Source organism: Pongo pygmaeus, chromosome X (assembly GCF_028885625.2).
Source record: "Pongo pygmaeus isolate AG05252 chromosome X, NHGRI_mPonPyg2-v2.0_pri, whole genome shotgun sequence".
Lineage (NCBI taxonomy): Eukaryota > Metazoa > Chordata > Mammalia > Primates > Hominidae > Pongo > Pongo pygmaeus.
Genome location: NC_072396.2, coordinates 66,499,077 through 66,521,656, shown reverse-complemented (window position 1 = coordinate 66,521,656; position 22,580 = coordinate 66,499,077). Strand labels below are relative to the sequence as shown.

The window sequence follows — 22,580 nt, the reverse complement described above, 5'->3', positions numbered from 1 at the left end:
TTCATATTTTTAGTAGAGACGGGGTTTCTCCATGTTGGTCAGCTTGGTCTTGAACTCCTGACCTCAGGTGATCCGCCCACCTCAGCCTCCCAAAGTGCTGGCATTACAGGTGTGAGCCACCACACCCAGCCACATTGATTTTTTTTATTTCAATTTTATTTATTTATTTTTTGCTCTAGTCTTTATTAGTTCTTTTATTCTACTAATTTTGGGCTTGTTTCCTCTTGCTTTTCTGGTTTTTTAAGATGCATTGTTAGATTGTTTACTTGAAATTTTTCCTCTTTTTTGATATAGGCACTTAATAGCTATAAAATTCACTCTGAGTACTGTTTTTGCTGCTGTATCCCAGAGGTTTTGATATGTTGTGTTTCCATTGTCTTTTGTTTGAAGAAATTTTTCAATTTCCTTTTAATTTCTTCATTGATTCACTGGTCATTCAGGAACATATTGTTTAGCTTCCATGTATTTGTATCATTTCCAAAATCCCTTGTTATTAATTTGTAGTTTTATTCCATTGTTTTCAGAAAAGATGCTTGATATTATATCAATCTTTTTTTAATGTTTTAGAACTTGTTTTTTGACCTATCATATGGTTTGTGTTTTTGAATGATCTATGTATATTCTGCAGCTCTTAGATGAAATGTTCTATAAATATGTGTTAGATCCATTTGGTCTATAGTACAGATTAAGTCCAATGTTTCTTTGTTGATTTTTATGTCTGGAATATCTGTACAATGCTGAAAGTAGGGTGTTGATGTCTCCAGCTGTTTTTGTATTGGGGCCTATCTCTTTAGCTCTAATAACATTTGCTTTATATATTTGGGTACTCCAGTGTTGGGTGCATATATATTTAAAATTGTAATTTCCTCTTGCTGAATTGACCCCTTTATCATTATATAGTGACCTTCTTTGTCTCTTCCTGTAGGTTTGTCTTGAAATCTCTTTTGTCTGATATAAGTATAGTGACTCCTGCTCTGTTTTGGTTTCCATCGGCATGGAATATCTATTTCTATCTTTTTATTTTCAGTTTATTTGTGTATTTATATGTGAAGTTTGTTTTTTATGGGCAACAGAATAATGGGTCTTTTTTTTTACCCATTCAGCCAATTTACGTCTTTTGATTGGCGGGTTTAGACCATTCCTGTACAATGTTATTATTGATAAATAAGGACCTACTCATGTCATTTTGTTGTTATTTCTTGTTGTTTTGTGGTCTTCTTCCCTCTTTCTTTCCTTCCTGTCTTTCTTTAGTGAAGGTGATTTTCTCTGGTGATATGATTTAGTTTTCTTGCTGTTTATTTTTTGTGTCTCCACTGTAGAATTTTTGGTTTGACGTTACCATGAAGCTTGCAAATACTATCTTATAACCCGTTATTTTAACCTGATAACTACTTAACAGTATTTGCATAAATAAGCAAACAAGCAAACAGAAAAGGAGCTAATAAAAACTCTACACTTTAATCCCATTCCCTTGCTTTTTAAACTTTTTATTGTTTCTATTTATTTCTTATTGTACTCACTATGTTTGGAAAAGTTATTGTACTTAACTATTTTTGATTGGTTCATTGTTTAGTCTTTCTACTTAGGATGAGTAGCTTACATACCAGTTACAGTGTTATAGTATTCTGTATTTTTCTGTGTACTTACTATTACCAGTGAGTTTTACACCATCAGGTGATTTCTGTTTGCTCATTTAATGTTTTTTTCCTTCTGATTGAAGTACTCCCTTTAGCATTTATTGTAGGAAAGGACTGGTGTTGATGAAATCCCTCAACTTTTGTTTGTCTGGGAAAGTCTTTATTTCTTCTTTATGTTTGAAGGATATTTTTGCCAGATATACTGTTCTGGGGTAAAAGATTTTTTCTTCAGCATTTTAAATATGTCATTCCACTGTCTTCTGGCCTATAAATTTTCCACTGAAAGGTCTGTTGCCTGATGTATTGGAGCTTCATTGTATGTTTTTTTTTTTCTCTTTTCCCTTGCTGCTTTTAGGATCCTTTCTTCATCCTTGGCATTTGGGAGTTGGATTATTAAATACCTTGAGGTAGTCTATTTTGGGTTAAATCTGCTTTATGTTCTATAACTTTCTTGCACTTGAATATTGCTATCTTTCCCTAGGTTTTTGAAGTTTCTTCTTGTTATCCCTTTGAATACTATTTATACCCTCCGCGCTTTCTCTACCTTCTCTTTAAGGCCAATAACTCTTACGTGTGCCCTTTTGAGGCTGTATTCTGGATTCTGTATGCGTGCTTTATTGTTTTTTATTCTTTTTCTTGTTTCTCCTCTGTGTATTTTCAAATAGCCTGTCTTCAACCTCCCTAATTCTTTCTTCTCCTTGATCCATTCTGCTATTAAAGGACTCTGATGCAGTCTTCAGTATGCCAATTGCATTTTTCAGCTCCAGAATTTTTGCTTGATTCTTTTTAATTATTTCATTCTCTTTGTTAAGTATATATGATAGAATTCTGAATTTCTTCTTTGTGTTGTCTTGAATTTCTTTGAGTTTCTTCAACACAGCTATTTTGATTTCTTTGTCTAAAAGGTCACATATCTCTGTTTCTCCAGCATTGGAGAATATAAATAAATAAAAAAATAATATAAATAAAGAATATAAATATAAATAAAGAACATACCTGGTGCTTTATTTAGTTTACTTGGTGAAGTCATGTTTTCCTAGATGTTGTTAATACTACTAGATGTTCTTCATTGTCTAGGTGTTGAAGAGTCAGGTATTTGTTGTAGTCTTCACTGTCTGGATTTATCTGTAGCCATCCTTCTTGGGAAGGCTTTCCAGATATTTGAAAAAAACTTGGGTACTGTGATGTAAGCTGTTTCTGCTATAGTAGGCATCCAAAGCCCAGTCTTCTGTAGTTCTTGCAGACTTGTAGAGATACTGCCTTGATGGTTTTGGACAAGACTTGGGAGAATTCTCTGGATTACCAGGCAGAGATTCTTGTCCCCTTCTTCTACTTTCTCCCAAACATACAGATAATCTCTTCATTCTTAGCCACCTAAAGCTGGGGCTGATGTGACACAAGCACCCCTGTTGCCACCACCACCATGACTGTGCTGACTCAGACCTCAAGCCAGCACAGCACTGGATGTCACCCAAAGCCTGCTATAACCACTCCCTGGCTACTGGCTATGTTCTTTCAAGGCCCTGGGGTTCTATAGTCAGTGGGTGGCAAAGCCAGCCAGGCAGACATAATTCTGGGTTTGAGTCCAGTCTCCGCCATCTTCCAACTTTATGTTTCCTTTCCTTCAGGGAAGCAGGGTCTCCCAGGCCTCGGGTAGGTCCAGAGGTGCCATCTGGGAGTCAGTGACCAGAGCCAAAAACCTTCAAAGTCTACCTGATGCTCTGTAGTACTGAGGCTGAGCTGGGACTCAAACCACAAGATGCAGTACTTCCCACTCTCTTTCTCTTTCCAAAGGCAGAGGAGCCTCACTTGGTAGCTATCATTCTTAGGCCACAAGGAGTACTGCCAGAATACCTCTGATCTTCCCTTAAGGCTCAAGATCTCTTAAGTTAGCTTGTTGTGATTGCTACCTGGCCTGGGACTCACCATTCAGAGCAGTGGGCTCCCCTCTGGCCCAGGGCAGATCCATAAATGCTGTCCAGGGGCAATGTTCTCAAATCAGGGACCCCAGGAACTCACTTGGTGCTCTAAACCCCTGTGGCTATGCTGGTAGCTAGGTGCAAGAATAAGTCCCTTTTTCTCTCTGCTTTTCTCTAGCAGAAGGGATTTTGCCCCATAGCCACCACAGCTGGTTATGTGCTGAGTCCCTCCCAAAGCCAGCAAGTCTCAGAGGCTCACCGAGGTCCTCAACATAGTACCTAGGTATCACTGCTGATTATTTAGGGCCCAAGGGCCCTTCAGTTGGCAGGTGATGAACGGTGCCAGAACTGAGTGTTTTCCTTCAAGACAGCAGGATCCCTTCTGGCCCAGAAATGTCTAGAAATGTCATCTGGGAGCTACAGCCTGGAACGGGGGACTCCCTACTCTTATTGGTACCCTACCCTGCTGTGGCTGAGCTGGTGCCCAAGATGCAAAACAAAGCCCTTCCTACTCATCCCTCTCCTCTCCTCAAGCAGGAGGAAAGGGTCTTTTTTGGAGCCATGAGCTGTGCAGCCTGGGGTAGGGAAGGAGTGATGCCAGCACTCCATTGGCTGCCCCAGCTGGTGTCTCAGTATTTCATGAGCTACTCCAATCCACTGTCTTTGGGCCAAGTTCAGCAATAGCTCTCTCCTAAGAGTTTCAGTCCTTATGGCCTAGAATGCCCTTCAAGTTTACTTGGAGACACAGAGCGCTGTAGGCCTTGGTGGCGAGGTTTGTGGGAACTCAAGTTCTGATCACTAGGATTGGTGATTTCCCTTTGGCTGGGGCTGGTTTAAATGCTCCCTGCATGTGCGGGCATCAGCTGAGTTTGTTCCAATTTTCCTTTCTGCTCTAAAGGACAGCACTGAGTTCAATGCCTCAAAATTGCTGTGTTCTTTCTCCCCGACCCCAAGAAGCTCTCTGCACCATGCAGCTGCTGCTGGGGGGTAGGGGAGGGTGGGCATCGGTGATTCAGGGCTGTTTTTTCTATCTCTTCAGTGCATCCTTCAGCAATATGAAGTTAACACCAGGTACTCTGAGTACTCACCTGAATTTTGTTTTCTATGAAGGTGTTTGTGTGTGTGTGTGTGTGTGTAGATTGTTGTTAAGTTGGTGTCCTTGCAGCAGGGATGATCAGTGGAGCCTTTTATTTTGCCATTTTGTGCCGCCGCCTTTTCTGTTGTTAGATATGTATTTATAAAAATTGTATGAACAGCTGTATGCCTTAGCAAATATGTATCTCTACCAAATTAATTATTTATAATCTTTTACCTGTAAATTAGTAAAGATTAAACCAAGTGCTAAGGAAATTATCAACTACATAAAAATCTTTACAAAGATCTAACTGTATATTTCTACATCTCTTCACTGTCCCCTCACCCATACATACTTCCTAGCCTTTGGTATCTATCATTCTAATCTCTACCTCCTTGAGATCAATTTAGTAAAATACTGTGACTATAGTTAACAACAATGTATATTTCAAAATAGCTAGGAGACAGGACTGGAAATTTTCCCAATACATATAGATAATAAATACTTGAGGTGATGGATACCTCAAACACCTTGACTTGATCATTACACATTATATACATATAAAAAAAATCACATGTACCTCATAAATATGTACAAATATTATGTATCAATAGGAAATTAAAAAGTTTAAAACACCTTTACAAATATTATGTTACGTTATACATATACATGGCCCAGTGTTTTTTCTACGTAACTATTAATGGGCCATGAGGATTGGGAATGTGAATAGGCCTTGAACCCACATAATTCTGGGTTTGAGTCCACTCTCCACCATCTTCCAGCTTTATGATGTTTGCCAGGTTATTTAACATTTCATAACCTCAATTTCATTGTCTACAGAATTGGACCAGTAATACTCACCTGATAGTATTGTTCTTTTGGTATTTGTAGTATTCTATCGAAGGCAATGATCTATTTAAATTCAGAATAGTGCCATTACTGTATTTGGAGGGGTTTTTTTTTTTTTTTGCTATTTTATATTGAAAGAATTATTTTGTTAATTCTTTTCAATACACAGAGAAAGCAAATACTTGGTAATCTTTATGAAGACAGGATGGATGACCATCTTTCTGATCACTCTATCTTTAGGGCCAAGCATAGTATCTGACTCATGACAGATACTCAGTAAGTATTTTTGGACTGAACAAATGAAAAAGTATTTATGCATTTTGCCTTTAAATTATAATTCAGCAATTTAGAACAATTGTGAAATGCTCAGATTAGTACAAGTGCATCTTATAATGCTTTTTAGTACAGAAAGTTTTAACAGTCTTGAGTGATTGGAAAAAAAATTTAGCAAAATACTACCTAGTGGAAGTTTCATTGAGCCATGCTGAACAGGCCAGCAGGCTAAGCTCTGAGTAGCAAGTCATTTATATATTGGCAAATTTCTAAATATTAGAAAATCTTGAAAATCTCTAAGCCTTGTGGATATTTTAAATTTTAATTCATCTAAAAAATACAGCATCTTGGGCTGGCTAGGCACTGAAGAGAAATATGAGTAATCTGAATAAGCTAATAATGTAGAAAGAAAGAGCAGACATCCAGTACCAGGTTATAGGTGCTACAATTGAGGTTTGAACAGGTTGCCAGAGAAGCAGAGGGCAAGAGGTATAATCTTACACTTGGACGAAGTGTGGTATCCTGGGGTGTGGTGAAGCGACAGAATAGTGCCAGGAAATGTATCTTAGAGGTGTCAACCATTGGAGCTGGGTTATGAAGGATAGCTAAGATTTAGTAACTAAAATGAGGATGTCACAGGCAGAAGAAATAATATTTGAAAAGCCCTTAGTTGAGAGAAAGAATGCCATATTTTGTAAACAACAAGGCATTTATATAGCTGGATTTTAGATTACAGGCATCTGGAGAAGAGGATGAATTAGGCCTAATATATCAGGTTCAGGAGTTTGGATTTTATTTATCAGGACATAGTGAAAATAGCTGTACCTTTGTCCTGATATATGCATTGGGTCGCCAGTATATGTATCACTTATCAAACTGAATTGTAATAGACTGACATTTTTAGGCCTAGCTTACTGTGGTTTGTAGGACCAACATATCTTACATGATGCTCCCTAATTTGTTACAATTCTGTGACTTTGATCTATGACTATAATAATTACTATGTTTTGCACATGTATGTTTATTGCAGCACTATTTACAATAGCAAATACATGGAACCAATCCAAATGCTCATCAATGACAGACTGGATAAAGAAAATGTGGTACATATACACCATTGAATACTATGCAGCCATAAAAAGGAATGAGATCATGTCCTTTGCAGGAACATGGATGAAGCTGAAAGCCATCACCCTCAGCAAACTAACACAGGAACAAAAAAACAAACACCTCATGTTCTCACTCATAAGTGAAAGTTGAACAATGAGAACACATGGACACAAGGAGGGGAACAACACACACTGGGGCCTGTAAGGAGGGTGGTGGCTGAGGGGAGGGAGACCATTAGGACAAATAGCTAATGCATGCAGGGCTTAAAGCCTAGATGATGGGTTGATAAGTGCAGCAAACCACCATGACACACATAACCTATGTAACAAACCTGCACATTCTGCACATGTATCCTAGAACTTAAAGGAAAAAACAAATTATCATGTTTGTGTCCTTGCTTTGTGCTGCAGCCTTTCACAGCTTTTAGTGAGCCCACTTTAGCAACCCCTCTCCCAACTTTCTAAATTATGTTTTCTATTCTGCTACATGCTAACAGATTAAATCATTAAACTTGCTAGAATAATGTGTGAATTAAGACTAAGTTCCATGTAAAGATATAGAGCACATTTGCTACCATAGGTCTGCTCTTGTCCATGGCAAACAATGACAATTGATCATAGTTTCTATTCTCATAGAGTCGACTTAAGATCTCAAAATTTCTTCTTAACACAGCTCTGTGTTTCAGGCAGCTATTACCTAATTAGTAGAAGTTGTTAAGCGTGATTAACTCCAGTTTTTATGACTAGTCTAAGAACTCTCTTTTGAGTACACTTTGTGGGTCTTAACGCTGGAGCTATTTGGTTTCACAGAGGTTTTCTTTGTCATTTAATTTCCGTTTCTCAGCTATGGTCGCAGAGTTGTGAGTGTTAGAGAGTGCAGGTGTTCCTGCTCCAAGCACTACATGTTCATGCACTTTAATTGCTTAAATTATTAAGTAGATTAAACTTTTAAATTATAGCCTGGCCTACCAACAAAACTCCAGGCAACCAAAGGCTTTTATGAGCATTCTTGTGATTTGGTCTAGGAAAAACTGGTCTGAGCGTCACAGATTATTAAAACTTCGAAGTCCCATAAAATTACTATCTAATTTTACTCTACTAATTTTGCGGATGTGAAAAAATATGACCAGAGAAGCTAAGTGACTTTCTCTTTTTTTTTTTAACAGTAGTTATTATTTTTTTAAATTATACTTTAAGTTTTAGGGTACATGTGCACAACATGCAGGTGTGTTACATATATATACGTGCCATGTTGGTGTGCTGCACCCATTAACTCGTCATTTAACATTAGGTATATCTCCTAATGCTATCCCTTCCCCCTACCCCCACCCCACAACAGGCCCCAGTGTATGATGTTCCCCTTCCTGTGTCCATGTGTTCTCATTATTCAATTCCCACCTATGAGTGAGAACATGCGGTATTTGGTTTTTCGTCCTCGCGATAGTTTGCTGAGAATGATGGTTTCCAGCTTCATCCATGTCCCTACAAAGGACATGAACTCATCCTTTTTTATGGCTGCATGGTATTCCATGGTGTATATGTGCCACATTTTCCTAATCCAGTCTATCATTGTTGGACATTTCGGTTGATTCCAAGTCTTTGCTATTGGGAATAGTGCCGCAATAAACATACTTGTGCATGTGTTTTTATAGTAGCATGATTTATAATCCTTTGGGTATATACCCAGTAATGGGATGGCTGGGTCAAATGGGATTTCTAGTTCTAGATCCCTGAAGAATCGCCACACTGACTTCCACAATGGTTGAACTAGTTTACAGTCCCACCAACAGTGTAAAAATGTTCCTATCCACATCCACTCCAGCATCTGTTGTTTCCTGACTTTTTAATGATCGCCATTCTAACTGGTGTGGGATGGTATCTCATTGTGGTTTTGATTGGCATTTCTCTGATGGCCAGTGATGGTGAGCATTTTTTCATGTCTTTTGGCTGCATAAATGTCTTCTTTTGAGAAGTATCTGTTCATATCCTTTGCCCACTTGTTGATGGGGTTGTTTTTTTCTTGTAAATTTGTTTGAGTTCATTGTAGATTCTGGATATTAGCCCTTTGTCAGATGAGTAGATTGCAAAACTTTTCTTCCATTTTGTAGGTTTCCTGTTCACTCTGATGGTAGTTTCTTTTGCTGTGCAGAAGCTCTTGAGTTTAATTAGATCCCATTTGTCAATTTTGGCTTTTGTTGCCATTGCTTTTGGTGTTTTAGACATGAAGTCCTTGCCCATGCCTACGTCCTGAATGGTATTGCCTAGGTTTTCTTCTAGGGTTTTTATGGTTTTAGGTCTAACATGTAAGTCTTTAATCCATCTTGAATGAATTTTTGTATAAGGTGTAAGGAAGGGATCCAGTTTCAGCTTTCTACATATGGCTAGCCTGTTTTCCCCGCACCGTTTATTAAATAGGGAATCCTTTCCCCATTTCTTGTTTTTGTCAGGTTTGTCAAAGATCAGATAGTTGTAGATATGTGGCATTATTTCTGAGGGCTCTGTTCTGTTCCATTGATCTATATCTCTGTTTTGGTACCAGTACCATGCTGTTTTGGTTACTGTAGCCTTGTAGTATAGTTTGAAGTCAGTTAGCGTGATGCCTCCAGCTTTGTTCTTTTGGCTTAGGATTGACTTGGCAATGTGGGCTCTTTTTTGGTTCCATACGAACTTTAAAGTAGTTTTTTCCAATTCTGTGAAGAAAGTCATTGGTAGCTTGATGGGGATGGCATTGAATGTATAAATTACCTTGGGCAGTATGGCCATTTTCACGATATTGCTTCCTACCCATGAGCATGGAATGTCTTCCATTTCTTTATATCCTCTTTGATTTCATTGAGCAGTGGTTTGTAGTTCTCCTTGAAGAAGTCCTTCACATCTCTTGTAAGTTGTATTCCTAGGTATTTTATTCTCTTTGAAGCAATTGTAAATGTGAGTTCACTCATGATTTGGCTCTCTGTTTGTCTGTTATTGATGTATAAGAATGCTTGTGATTTTTGCACATTGATTTTGTATCCTGAGACTTTGCTGAAGTTGCTTATCAGCTTAAGGAGATTTTGGGCTGAGACGATGGGGTTCTCTAGATATACAATCATGTCATCTGCAAACAGGGACAATTTGACTTCCTCTTTTCCTAAGACTTTCTCAATATAACACAGTAAAATAAAGCCTAGAGCCCAAGGAACTCAATTTTATATAATACTCTGTGTACACTTTCAGAATAGAAAAGGTAAACTCTAATTAATTATTCCTAAGCTGATTTCCTACTAGACTCTGAATTAATGAGGTTTTATTGTTTAGAAGCATAGAAAATTTGACTATGTTTTCTTACCTTATGCAAATATCATATGCAAATATCACTGACTGAAGTTATAAGACATAAAATGTTTTAAACTTGGGCTCCCTACATTTTCTCCCTGCTCTAATTTGTCTTTCCAGGGCAGCTGAAGGAGATGTTGAAGACATCCTGCTTTCAATAAGCCAACTGGATCCTCCTGTGGTTTGTTCACTTTCTGTCTGAGGCTCCAACTGTCCCTTTGAGATTGTATTGGCACAGTCTCCATATATCATATCTCAGGCTCAGTAAATTGAATAAAAATATTTCATTGGTTGACTTGTAGGAATAAGCAATATATCCCTGAGTTATCAGAAAATACTTGCAGTTGAAATTGGAAGAGATTGATATTTTATAGAAAACATTGTTTACTGTCTCTCTGGGCACTAGGAAACATCATCTCTTAAAAAGGATAGTTTGCCCCTGTCTAAAACTGTTGTTTTGTTTTCCCCTGTGACTAATTTCTTGAGGTCATTTTAGAAGGCCTGATCATTATAATTGTTAATGAAATGTTTAAAATTTATATGTAATTGTGTATTGGTAAGAGTTAAATATACATATAGAGTGCCAATTTTTGCTAAGAAGCTTTTTTTCAGATTACCCAGTAACAGCAGATGTTAGGCATGCTTGCCTGTAGGTAAAATAGGGATGTTTTAAAGTACTTGGATTTACTGTTAGCATGAGCACTGAAAATATGTAAAAGTGGTTGGCTCCCTGCTTCTCTGGATCCACGTCTCTTCCTAAATGATAAAATGTAAGCTGCCACTGTGCTTCAGTTAAAATTGGGGCAGTCACTTTAACAGAGCCTTGTGTCCTGATTGCAGTGGTGTGTGACTGCTGTACTCCAGCTGTGGGGGCCCTTGCCCTCTCATGCAGGGAAAAAGATGACCCAGGGGCTAGAGGTTCTGGATACACATTCTCCTTGTTCTCTACCTACTGTGCCAACATTTAGGATTAAAAGTGTGTGTTGGTGTGTTTCCTTCTGAAATTCTCTATCTCTTTTTTGGGAGTCTGGAACTTAGGGATGGCGAGTGTTAGCAAATTAGAGTGTATTTGCTTTTGTTCACTCAAGATTTAATACAGAGGAAAGTTAATCTTCATACAGTTTGTTTTCACATAACTCTAAATGGATTCCTTTGAGCTAGAATTGGCAGCTTTTTCCTGATATGTAATGGAAGCATATGCACCTTAAAGAGGCTTTATAAAGGAATCAGATGATATGAGGAAGATTCCCATTAAACAAGATGAAATTTGACCATACATCCTTGGTAGTATTTCATGAGGCAGAAATAAAATATTGTTGAGAAGAGACCAATGTAGTAGCATAACATCTTTTACAGAGTAAACTTTTTAGGTTATTATTGTAAGCACTCTTACTAAGTGAGAGTAATGCAGACTTAAGAACGTTTCCCTTATTACTCTTAATTAAAGCCTAGTGACAGCACTAAGGCTAATGGCAAACAAAGCAAAAATACCTAGTATTGCAATGTATTTTTTCCTATCCTTTCTTCTCTTCATTCCATCATTCTGAGTTACATGGATCTTATGGAATAACATGATGGAGTAATGAAGGTCATTATGGGAGCCACGATTTATTGCTTAAATCAACTTAGAGCAGAATCATTGCAGGATTTGCCAATGTCAATATCCATGTCTTTAGTTACCATATATTAAGTTACAATATCAGTGTCTTTAATTATTTCAGGTATGGAAGAAAATTCAGCTGAAATTTGCTAGAAAATGAGTTGTATTGGAAAGAGACTGTAGAGACAGGCAAATGGAAGAAGAAAGCTTCTGTGCCCCCACAGATACCGACTGAAAAGTGTTAGCATGAGCAAAAGTTCCTATCTAATATTATATGCTTTCCTTTGCTCCCACGTAAGGTCCTGCTGTTTTGAAAAGGTTCTTTTCTTACCTTTGTCTTGCATACATAAAAAATACTACCTTTTTTTCTTGACTCTCCAGAATGGTTGATGCTGTTTTTAAAAGCCTCCTTGTCCCCTTAGTTTTATCTTTAAAGTCTTTCAAGCTATTGGCAACTATACCAAATTTTCTATTAACTGCTAATATAATAAACTGTTTTGTAATGCCTTTTTTTCATAAAAAAATAGAAAGAAGCTTGATCTTTTTGGAATTGAGGCATTGATTAAATGTTCCTGAAGACATTTATGATATAGATACCCAAAAGTAATACTCAGATTAAAAGCCACTCACCACTAATGAAATCTGGATTGAATGTTTAGTTTGTTTTAAATTTAGAATTAATATTAATGTAGCTGCTGTTTCTCGCTAGATATTTTTATAGTCAATTCAAATTACATTTGTTTGGCTTTTTTCTCTTTTTAAATTAGGGAATATCCCTCAAATGGGCATGTGCCAAGGTGAATATGACCATGTTTGCAAATAATCAGGGCAGTTGTTTTTAAATTATTGCATAATATGATTTAGAAAATTTCTTCATCAGTACAAAAATATATGCTTGGTCTAGAAAACATTGTCAAATTCATTGTTGTTCTCAACTGTCAAAGAGTCTAAGTTCTACTGAATTCTGCTGTGTATGTCTTGATCTATACTTAGCAAAACCAGCTAAAACAGGATATACTATTCTTCTTTCATCTTACATTTCTTTGATTTCCATAGAGGAAAAATAATTTTTATATGTTCTCTGATAACTACCTTCTCTCAGCAAAATAATTTTTGTTAAGTTCTTTCCTGTTGCTCTAGCAGCCCCTGTTGCTTAGTGCTGCTCTCTGATATTCAGGTATTCTGTTGTGCCAACCGTTTTTAGGAAGCATTCCTTTGTATGCTGTAATTAGCAAAAAATTTTCCCTTGGAACTTACAATGGTCATGTTAAAAGAATAAACTGAGATTCTAGTTGGTAAATTAGCTTTGTGGATAGGGTATACATGAATACATTTGGAGTTTGATCACAATAGCTTGAACTAAAACACAAAAAGTTTTTTTTTTTTTTTTTTTACAGTGGAAAGCTGAGGACAAAACTAGAGAAGCAGTAGTTGTGTAGTTAAGCCAACCCAGTTAAATTTCACTTATCTTGGGTGATTGTATGCCATACATACTATATGTCCAATACTGCTAAACACTGAGGGTGTTCTGGAAGTACAGATCTTCTGCCTCAAGGAATTTATATTCTAGTTAGGAAGTTTAAGCACTTAGAGACAGCGATAAATTGAATGCTAATGCATGTAATAAATAAGTACTGAGGAATGTAGAAAAGAGAAAAACTCCACCTGAACTCTAAAAATAATACTGTCAAAATGCTCATTTTATGCTTAGAAAAATTGAGGCCCAAAACTGTTAAGGGACATGGCCAGGATCACACAGTTTTTTAGCTTCACAAAAGGAACTGGAATCCAGATCTCCTGGCTCATTCCAGGCTTCTTTACACTAGAGACGTCTCCTAATTTAAGCCTCAGTTATTTCTTTGACAATGATTTCAAGTCAGTCCTTAACTCAGATGCTTATTTCCCGAAGGACGAAGTAATATTTTGACATAAAATTCCTAGAAACCCACTTAATACAATGAAATATCAAAATTGATAATAAAAAGAAATGAAAATTAAATAAAACATCTATATTCATTTACAGATGATTATTAAATACATAAAATAAATTAGTGTAAAAAAGCTGCTTATGTTTCTTTCAGATAAATATTCTGTATGAGCTATATCAACTGAGGATACTTAAATATGAATCCAGTGAAATTGGGAATGACAATGCCTGGGAGCAATTCATTGTTCAAGAATCTTTGGACTGAATTCAAAACTAGGGATTTCTGCTTGAATTGTTATTTGCAATTTTATACATATACACATATTTGGATAGAGGCAGTTTCCAAGACAATGTCTTCTTTCCTGATCTCTTGCTCTCCCATTTCTATAGTAGTTAGCTAAATCACTGTAGTTGCAGACAGGCTTGTCAGTGATTGCAACTGATGGAGTAAGGAGTTATCTGGGCTTCAGTGTTAACATCAGCACAGTTATTAGGCAATCTAAGTGGAATTTTGGCCACAAGAGAGGGAGCACAAGTCAAAGTATTTTAAATCAGAGATTTCCAATATACTTTATTGGATATGAGAGTTGAAGAAGAGGAAGGAATCAAATTCAGGCCTAAAGACATGGAATTACTGTGTCTTAAATGAAAGTGTGAAAAATAGAAAGGAAATTCTGCCTCTGCTACTGATACAAAGAGGCATGGATGTTTGCATTGAGGTGTATTGAGGCAATAGTGAATGCTTTTATTGGAATGGATCTTTGGCACACTTTGCTTGATAGTGTATCTATGCCATTATACTGACAGTCCACCTTGAGCTCACACACATCACTCTCTTCCCGTCATACATCATTCCACAGCGGCCAGATCATGGCTTCCTCTGCCATTTGGAATGCTCTGACCTTAAGCAGTTGTCTCAGCAATGCTTTTTATTTGTTTTTCCTTGAGGCCATGCCAAAGCAAAGCTCATTGAGATATAGCCAAAACTGCCAGATGTTGCTGGATGTTATTTTGTGCTCTCTGGGGAAAGCATTGTTTTCCAGTGAAACTCCTCAATTATTTCCTCCAAAAGCTTTCTGAAAATTTTACTGAAATAAGTAAAAAATGGAACAAACCTTCAGAGATATGAGATTCTATGAGACATTGTTTCTGTGTCTCAGATACATCTGCCTGGTGTCAATCCCAAAAGAAGAGGCTGAAGCACAAAATATGATTGAAAGAGTTAACCTGAGCCAAAGTAAGGAAAGCTGCCTGGAAGACTCAGACCCAAGTAACCTTGGATATGAGCTCCATTTGGCCTTTGTTACAAGCAGGTTTTTTCAAGGCAAAAAAGGACAGGCAGTGGGCTGTCACAAAGTTGTTTGTCAGGAATTTTCACTGGTTTACAGAAATTATGTTGATTATTGATTAGCTATATATTTTTATGGTATAGGGTATTGGATATTGTGTCCAGTGTAGCATTATTAGATTAATTTGTAGCTACTGGTGGCAAGAGTTTGCAGTTTTTATAGATAAATACATAGCTCCAAATGGTGGGAAGTAGCATGTGATTGTTATTTCATTTGAATGCCTTTCCGGGCCTGATAATTTGAAAGGGCTCACATTCTTCAGATAGAAGTTCTTTTCTTTACTCGTTTCCCTTTTTTGATAAAAAGTCTTTCTTCCTGAAAACATTAATGATCAAAATCTGTGTGTCAAGATGTCCTTCATTGCTGGAAAAGCTCATTCCTGGATAGTTCTTTCAAAGTCCCAGTGTGAAGATGTCCCTCATCATTGGGAAAGCACATTCCCTGGCAATCTCATTCCATGCTAGGTAGAGGGAAGGAAAAGAGACATCTCAGCAAGGAATTTTGAAAAGCACCCAAAAGCCAATTTGGGATGGTATCACAGAGTGGCAAAAAATGAGACCTGTCAAGTCACTGATCTACAGGTGGTGTCACTTGCTGAATAATCTCTATTCTTTGGAGAACCATGAATGTAGTTTTCTCAGAAAATGAAAAGAAATGAGAAATACTTAACATTAATAATTTGGATAATAAAAATGTACATAAGAATTATAATCAGCAAGAAAATTTATATGCCAAATAGAAAAAGGGAAACTATTTCCTCATGGAGCAAACTAAAAACATCAGGAAGAAAATTAAATCGTGGTTCTTCTTTAGAGATTTGCTATAGTTAAGTGGCTTCTTTTCTAATTTTCCATAGATGAGTTTCTACTTCATAGGAAGTGTTTATGTATACACAACAAAGAATATTTGCCACCACACATATACATCCCTGTTCAGCTAATATATAAAGCAATGTGATTTTCTAGTACAGCCTTAGCTAGTGAATTAGTAGGTTTTTTTGATTTGCTGAAGAAGTAGCAGTTTCATTAGCAATCTTTCCTAAGGTTATAGAAAGACTTCTAATCATGTGTTAATGGGAAGCAACAACCCGCCAAGGCAAAAACACTCTCCCAAAAGCATGCATGGAACTAACTTCTTGATGGTCCATCAGATAATTAACAGGTTCCCCTCAAATAGAATCTTTATTTCAAATAGATCATTAGTCATGCTTAGAGAAAAGTTTGAAGGAACTAGTCCAATATTGGATTTCTTCTGAGCCATATATATATATATATATATACATATATATAACCAAATATTTTAAAAGACACTACTATTCCTCATTCTATACCCTTAGACATTTTTATATCCATGGATATAAAATCTCCTTCACAGACAAAAGTAAATGTCTGTGATCTCCTTCACAGACAAAAGTAAATCCTAGTGGAGTAGAGGTGAGTGTACTATAATTTCAATATATCAGTTTTGGGACATTTTTAAACCATGGGTCAGAAATGTTAGATCAAGAGACAAGACTGGATCCTGATATTAGCAGGGATTGTGTTTCTTTTAACATTCTAGCAGCATCATGGTTTTTACCACTGTCATTTCAGAGTGAGGCAGCGGTTGTTTTGACTGTGAGATTCTGATGGGTTAAATTGAAACATGGCAGGTTAGAATGAATCAGGCAGACCTATTTGGTTTTGCTTTATGTGACCCCTGAGTTGGGTTATGAGTACAATTAGAAATACTGGTGGCATTTAGGACAGAATGTAGCAATGGGTCACTGTAGTCAAAAGTTGTTGATGGTTTAGAGTGGCAAACCCAGCATCTTGTTAGATTTCCAAATGTAATAGCAGTTTGTGAGATTTGGACCAGAGAACTATTTCTCCATGCTGTAATTCAATTAATTAGGGACAGTAAAAACTGAAGCTTGATCATGGGCATGTTGCTAAAGTACATATATTAACAATAAGACTAGTATGCTATATCTTAAGATAATATATATATGTGTGTGTGTGTATAAATGTGTATATATGTGTGTGTGTATAAATGTGTATATATGTGTGTGTGTATATGTGTGTGTGTATATATATATATACACACATATATCTGATGATTATTTTACCAAAACCACCAAGAGAGGATTCCTACAATATGAAGGCAGCCTAAAAACATAATATTCCAGTCAACAGAAAAAGGAAATGAAAATTTCAGGCACGGTAATCATTGGAATCATGAGTAACTGGTTATACAGGCCTGAACCAGTGTCTTAAGCAGAAGCAGACTACAACAAATGTCAGTTACTTGCGGTGCTGATCAGGAAGATAGCAGGTCAGCTTTAATTGAGCATGTCTGGTGATAGAAAATGTCCACTTTGGTAGAGCCACTTTTATAAAATGAGAAACATGAATCCTTGAGTCAACACCCTTAACTTTGGCAGCACAAGAATTGGTCAATACCTGATATGATCCCTTCCAGTGGGGTTGCAGGGAATCTTTTATTTGATGTTGTTTTCAGTTAACAAAATCTCCAGGTTGTAGGCCATGGTCTCTGTTATCTTTATCTCACTGGAGCTCATTGTGAAAGGAATCCTTTATTAATTTGGAATTTATAGTAAGAAGTTTTGTGAGACCTTGGCAATAATGGAGGATATCACCTTTAAGAAGTACAGGTTCATAAGCTCTTTTATCTAGCCACATAGGCCTTCTTGTTATTATTTCAAAGAGAGAGAGTTGATGTTTTATGAGTGGGGTGGATTGTAGGTTGAGCAGAACTAATGGGAGAAATGTTGGCTAGAGAAAGTTAAAAATTTCTGTTAGCTTTGCATTGAGCTTTTTAATATCATGTGTTCATTTCACCAGTTCAGAGGATTGGGGGTGATGGGCATAACAGAAATGATGGAATATAGGCCAAATGTTACAAATGGATAAAATTACCTGACCAGTGAAGTGTGTTCCTCAGTCGCCATGGAGCTCAGATTGAACTCCCTATGGAAAAACAAACAAAAACAAACAAACAAAAAAAAACCTTTTCTAATAACACTTTCCCTATTACTTTGGCCATGACTTGTCAGCATGGAAATGTTTCAACCCCCAATGACAGAAACGCAAATTAATACCAGAACACACTGGTAACCCTGAGATAGAGGCAGCTGGATAAAGTCCAATTACAATATCTCAAAGGATCCAAAGGTGAAGGAAAATGCCCCTGTGACCCATGAAGGGGATTTTCAGGATTATGTTTGGGACAAACAGTACAGTGAGAATACATTGTTTGTGCAATAGTAGGAGATAGTTTTTAATATTTTTTTCCTCGTTCTATCATTTTGTCTAGATTTCAATGAGTGAGCTCAAGAACATACTGTAAGACATGTAATTGAAGCCTTAAGGGAAAGATCAGTCTATCATCAAGTCGATAACATAAGCCCATTTCTGGGGACAACTTGCCGTCTTTATCTTTCCAGAGCTCTATCTCCTTAGGAGCTCCCATTTGTGCTTGTAAAATTGTAAATGGGTAGTAAGTTTGTAAGGTCATTTCAAGACATGCCTGATATAACCTTCAGGGCTGCATGCTTACCTAAAGTGTTAGTGAAATGGTTGTGCTTGCTCTCTGGAGTTTCTAATGTCGAATAACCAGAGATTTTGATGATGGCCAATGATTTGGGTTTGGGGATTGCTTCCAAGAGGTCGGAGACTTGTTGACCATTTTTGATGGGTTGACTTGATGAGATCAGATATCCACGTTGCTTCCAAAGCATTCCACAACCACGGGCTACTTCAAGTGCATATCTGGGGTCAGTATAAATGTTAACCAATTGACAAGCATGAGTTGGGGCAGTCAATTCTGCCTGCTGAGCTGATTTAATAATCTGGAAGAGGATTATTCTCCCCCATCTGGAAGATGATTATTCTCTATAATCCCAGTTAGAGACACAATGGCATAAACATTCCTGTAAGTTCCAGATTTATCTTTCAAATGAGAATTATCAGTGAACCAAATTACATCAGCTTTATTTATAACTGTTTCTTGTAGGTCCTGTTGAAGTGTAAGAATTTGGTTGGTCAGGGTGATAGAGTAGTGTGGTGTCTTGTCAGTAGGAAAAAGCAGAAGAGTGGCTGGGTTAATATTATAACAACAGGAAATGGTAACCTTAGGTGAGGGCTGAAGAAGACCTGCATAAGAAACAGCTCTATTATATAAACAGAGTAATGTTGGGCATGAAAGAAGTTCAGAAGAGTTTCCGCTGAATGAGTTAAGTACATGGTGAAAGACGATCCCATATCTAAAGAGGGTAGCAGTAGCAGAGATTGCTCTTAAGCAAGGTGGCATCCTAGCAACTGCATCAAGTTGCCAGCTGTAATATCCACCGGCTGCATTATAATCCCCATGTTTCTGAGTTAGTACTCCCAGAGCATCTGCCTTGTCTTCATGAATGAACAGGGAAAAGAAAAAGCTGTCAATAGGATGACCTAAGACAGGTGCTAGTTATAAGATGTTCATTGATGACTTATGTGGCTTTTAGTCTCTCTGAAGTCCAAACACAAAGATCAGGTTGATCCATTTCCAGGAGGGTATATAAAGAGTGAGCTATTAAAGAAAAAATATGTATTTAATTTTAACAGTATCTAGCCAATCCCAGAAATCCTCAAAGTTGCATCTTTGTTGAGGGCTTAGAGAAAAGTAGGACGCCTTTAATCCTATCTGGGTTTATGAACAATCCTTCCTTAGAAATAAAATATCCTAAGTATTTTACCTGTGTCTGGCAAAATTGGAGTTGCTTTTTAGAAACTTTATGTCCCTTAGATGCCAATTATTTTAAGAAATTTATGCTATCATCCTTAGAAGTTTGCACATTTGGAGAACAAAGGAAAATATTATCCACATATTGGACAAGCATAGATCCCTCTGAGAAATATACATTAGCCATGTCAGATTTCAATCACTGAGAAAAGTTGGTAGGGCTTTCAGTATAATCTTGGGGCATAATGGTCTGGGAATACTGGCAGTTGTCATAAGTAAAGGCGAATAAATATTGACTCTCTGGCTCTACTGGAATGCTTTAAAAAAAAAAAAAACTGCATAAATCAGCCACAGTAAATTTCTCACTTTCAGGAGGGACTGCTGCCAAAAGAATATGGGGGTTTTGTACCATCGGATGTCTTGGGACCACAGCGTTGCAGATAGCTCTCAAATCTTACAGAAAATGCCAGCCCTTCCTGTTCAGCTTCCTATGGAAAGGGTCAGAATATTATATGGGCTGATACAAGGAATAATGGGTATTGTCTGATATTGGGTAAATCCTAAGCAGGTTTACTTTCACTTTAATGGGGGTAGTTGAATATATCTTTTTTTTTTTTTTTTGAGACGGAGTCTCACTTTTTCGCCCAGGCTGGAGTGCAGTGGCATGATCTCGGCTCGCTGCAAGCTCTGCCTCCCAGGTTCACGCCATTCTCCTGCCTCAGCCTCCCGAGTAGCTGGGACTACAGGCACCCGCCACCACGCCCGGCTAATTTTTTGTATTTTTAGTAGAGACGGGGTTTCACCGTGTTAGCCAGGATGGTCTCGATCTCCTGATCTCGTGATCCGCCCTCCTCAGCCTCCCAAAGTGCTGGGATTACAGGCGTGAGCCACCGCACCCAGCCAGTAGTTGAATATGTCTTAATGTTAATGGAAGATGGACCATAAGTGGTCCAGCAAAGCTTGCAATAAATCATTAGTGCCATTTCCTATTCTTGGTTTAGAAAAAATATGTCAGATCTGTAGTTTTATAATCTCAGTAGTTTAATTCGCATTCTGTAGTTGTTCCATTAGCTCCTTCTACTCTAAATTTAACATTTCACCTTTCTGAGAGAGGGAAATGTATGTATTGTGAAGTTCCAAAAAATCTCTGCCTGAGAGGTGTATAGGAGCCAGGGGACCATGCAGAAAGGAATGAAGGTTACTCAATGAGCCTTCATGAAATCCTAAGGGTTTGGACTTATATACAGTTATAGGTTGATTAGATACCCCTGCTGTTTGTATAGTTTATTACTCTGAGGAAGGGGACAATTTAAGGGGTGTAGGGTTGAAGACATAAAGTGACTATGAGGGTGCATGTCTGTTCTCCATTTATGAGCATTTCCACTTCTCCTAATGGGAAAATCCCATTTTGATCCTCAGAGCAACCCTATTCATCTTATGGCATCCTGTGCTTTTGTTGTTCCTGCTATTATTTAAGTTTTCTACAATCCTTTCCGAAATGGCCAGGCTTTTTGAAATAGAAGCAGACACCTCTTTTATCATTAGAAAGAGACATTTGTCTTTTCTTAAAAGGCCTGGTTTAACTAGCCAGTTGTTGAGGTGCAAATTAATAATCTTTAAGGCATTAGTTCTATCTTTTTTCTGAATCATTTTGGTCTGAAAGCTTACTAATTCATGGGTTTGTATATTCACCCGGTTAAGAGCTGGTGTCTTTTAACTAAGGTAACCAAGTCCTCATTTAAGCAATTGAAGAAAGTAGAGTTTATGAGAAAATTGTTCTGGTAATCTTGGAGGCTAGTGTCAACCATTTTGGAATATTGTTTAAAGCTTATCTAATTGCCATTCCAAATAACTATAGATTCATCTGGCCTTTTGAGTACATTGCTCAACTCGCTTCCAATATACATTTTTTTTAAAGGAAAGACCTGAGGAATGGCATCATGGAGAGACTTGGACAAAATGCAGACCCCTTCATGGTCTGCTTCAATCTGTTTTTGAAAATCCTCTAAAGGATTATTTCAGTTTGCCTTTTTAAACCACCCAATGGCCTTGCCTTCTGACACCAGCATGTGAAATAATTGATATAGGTCAGAATATCCAGGCTCATAAGTTCAAAGAGTCAGATCAAATTATTTTGCAAACCATATAGAATCTTGGAACAGGTCAGGGAAGCCTTTGATAACACTCTTAAATTCAGTTTTTGCCCAAGGGGTATTAGACCCACCTCTTCCTGTACATCATGCCTTGAAAAAGGTTGCCAGAATGGAAGTTTCAGGGAGGGGATCAGAGACATGGAAAGTTCCCTCAGGTACTGGTGCTAGAAGAAGTAAAACAAGACAGGAAGGTTCAGATAAAGGAGAATATGAAGATGCAGGGGTAGGAGAAGAAGGAGCAGTTAGAGTTGAAATGGAAAACGTGTTTCTAATGGCAGTTGTTTCTTAAAAGAGTGTTCAGAGTTTGAAGCTTGATTTCCCATAATTTAGGAGCTTTTCAAAGTCACCAAGGTCATGAATATGTTTTGTGTTTGAAGTATGCATCTTATGAACATCACTCCTCTAGATGTCACCCAAGAGTCATGAATAGCTTTCTTATGTATCCTAGACTGTTTCTAACTGCTGGGTGGCAGCAGGGTACTCAACATATAGGGCACCAGTCCCTCATATTATATCCTAATGGAAGAGCAGAAAAGGGAGTTCATAAAGGTGTTCTTCTGGGGGAGAGGTCCCCATGAGGCTACTTCATGTTGCGTCATGGTTAATGACCCTGACACCTTGGTGTAGTCTTCAGTCACCTGCAGCACCCAAA

General features: G+C 37.5%; 1 long non-coding RNA gene across 1 annotated transcript in view; it reads left to right on the top strand.

The window, feature by feature from the left end:
* The window catches only part of LOC134739051 (uncharacterized), a 47,201-nt gene extending 33,466 nt beyond the window's left edge, over positions 1-13,735 (top strand). The window contains exon 2 of the long non-coding RNA XR_010125490.1: positions 10,298-13,735. This is a non-coding gene — a long non-coding RNA (uncharacterized LOC134739051). The remainder of the gene's footprint in view (positions 1-10,297) is intronic.
* The last annotated feature ends 8,845 nt before the right edge of the window (positions 13,736-22,580 follow it).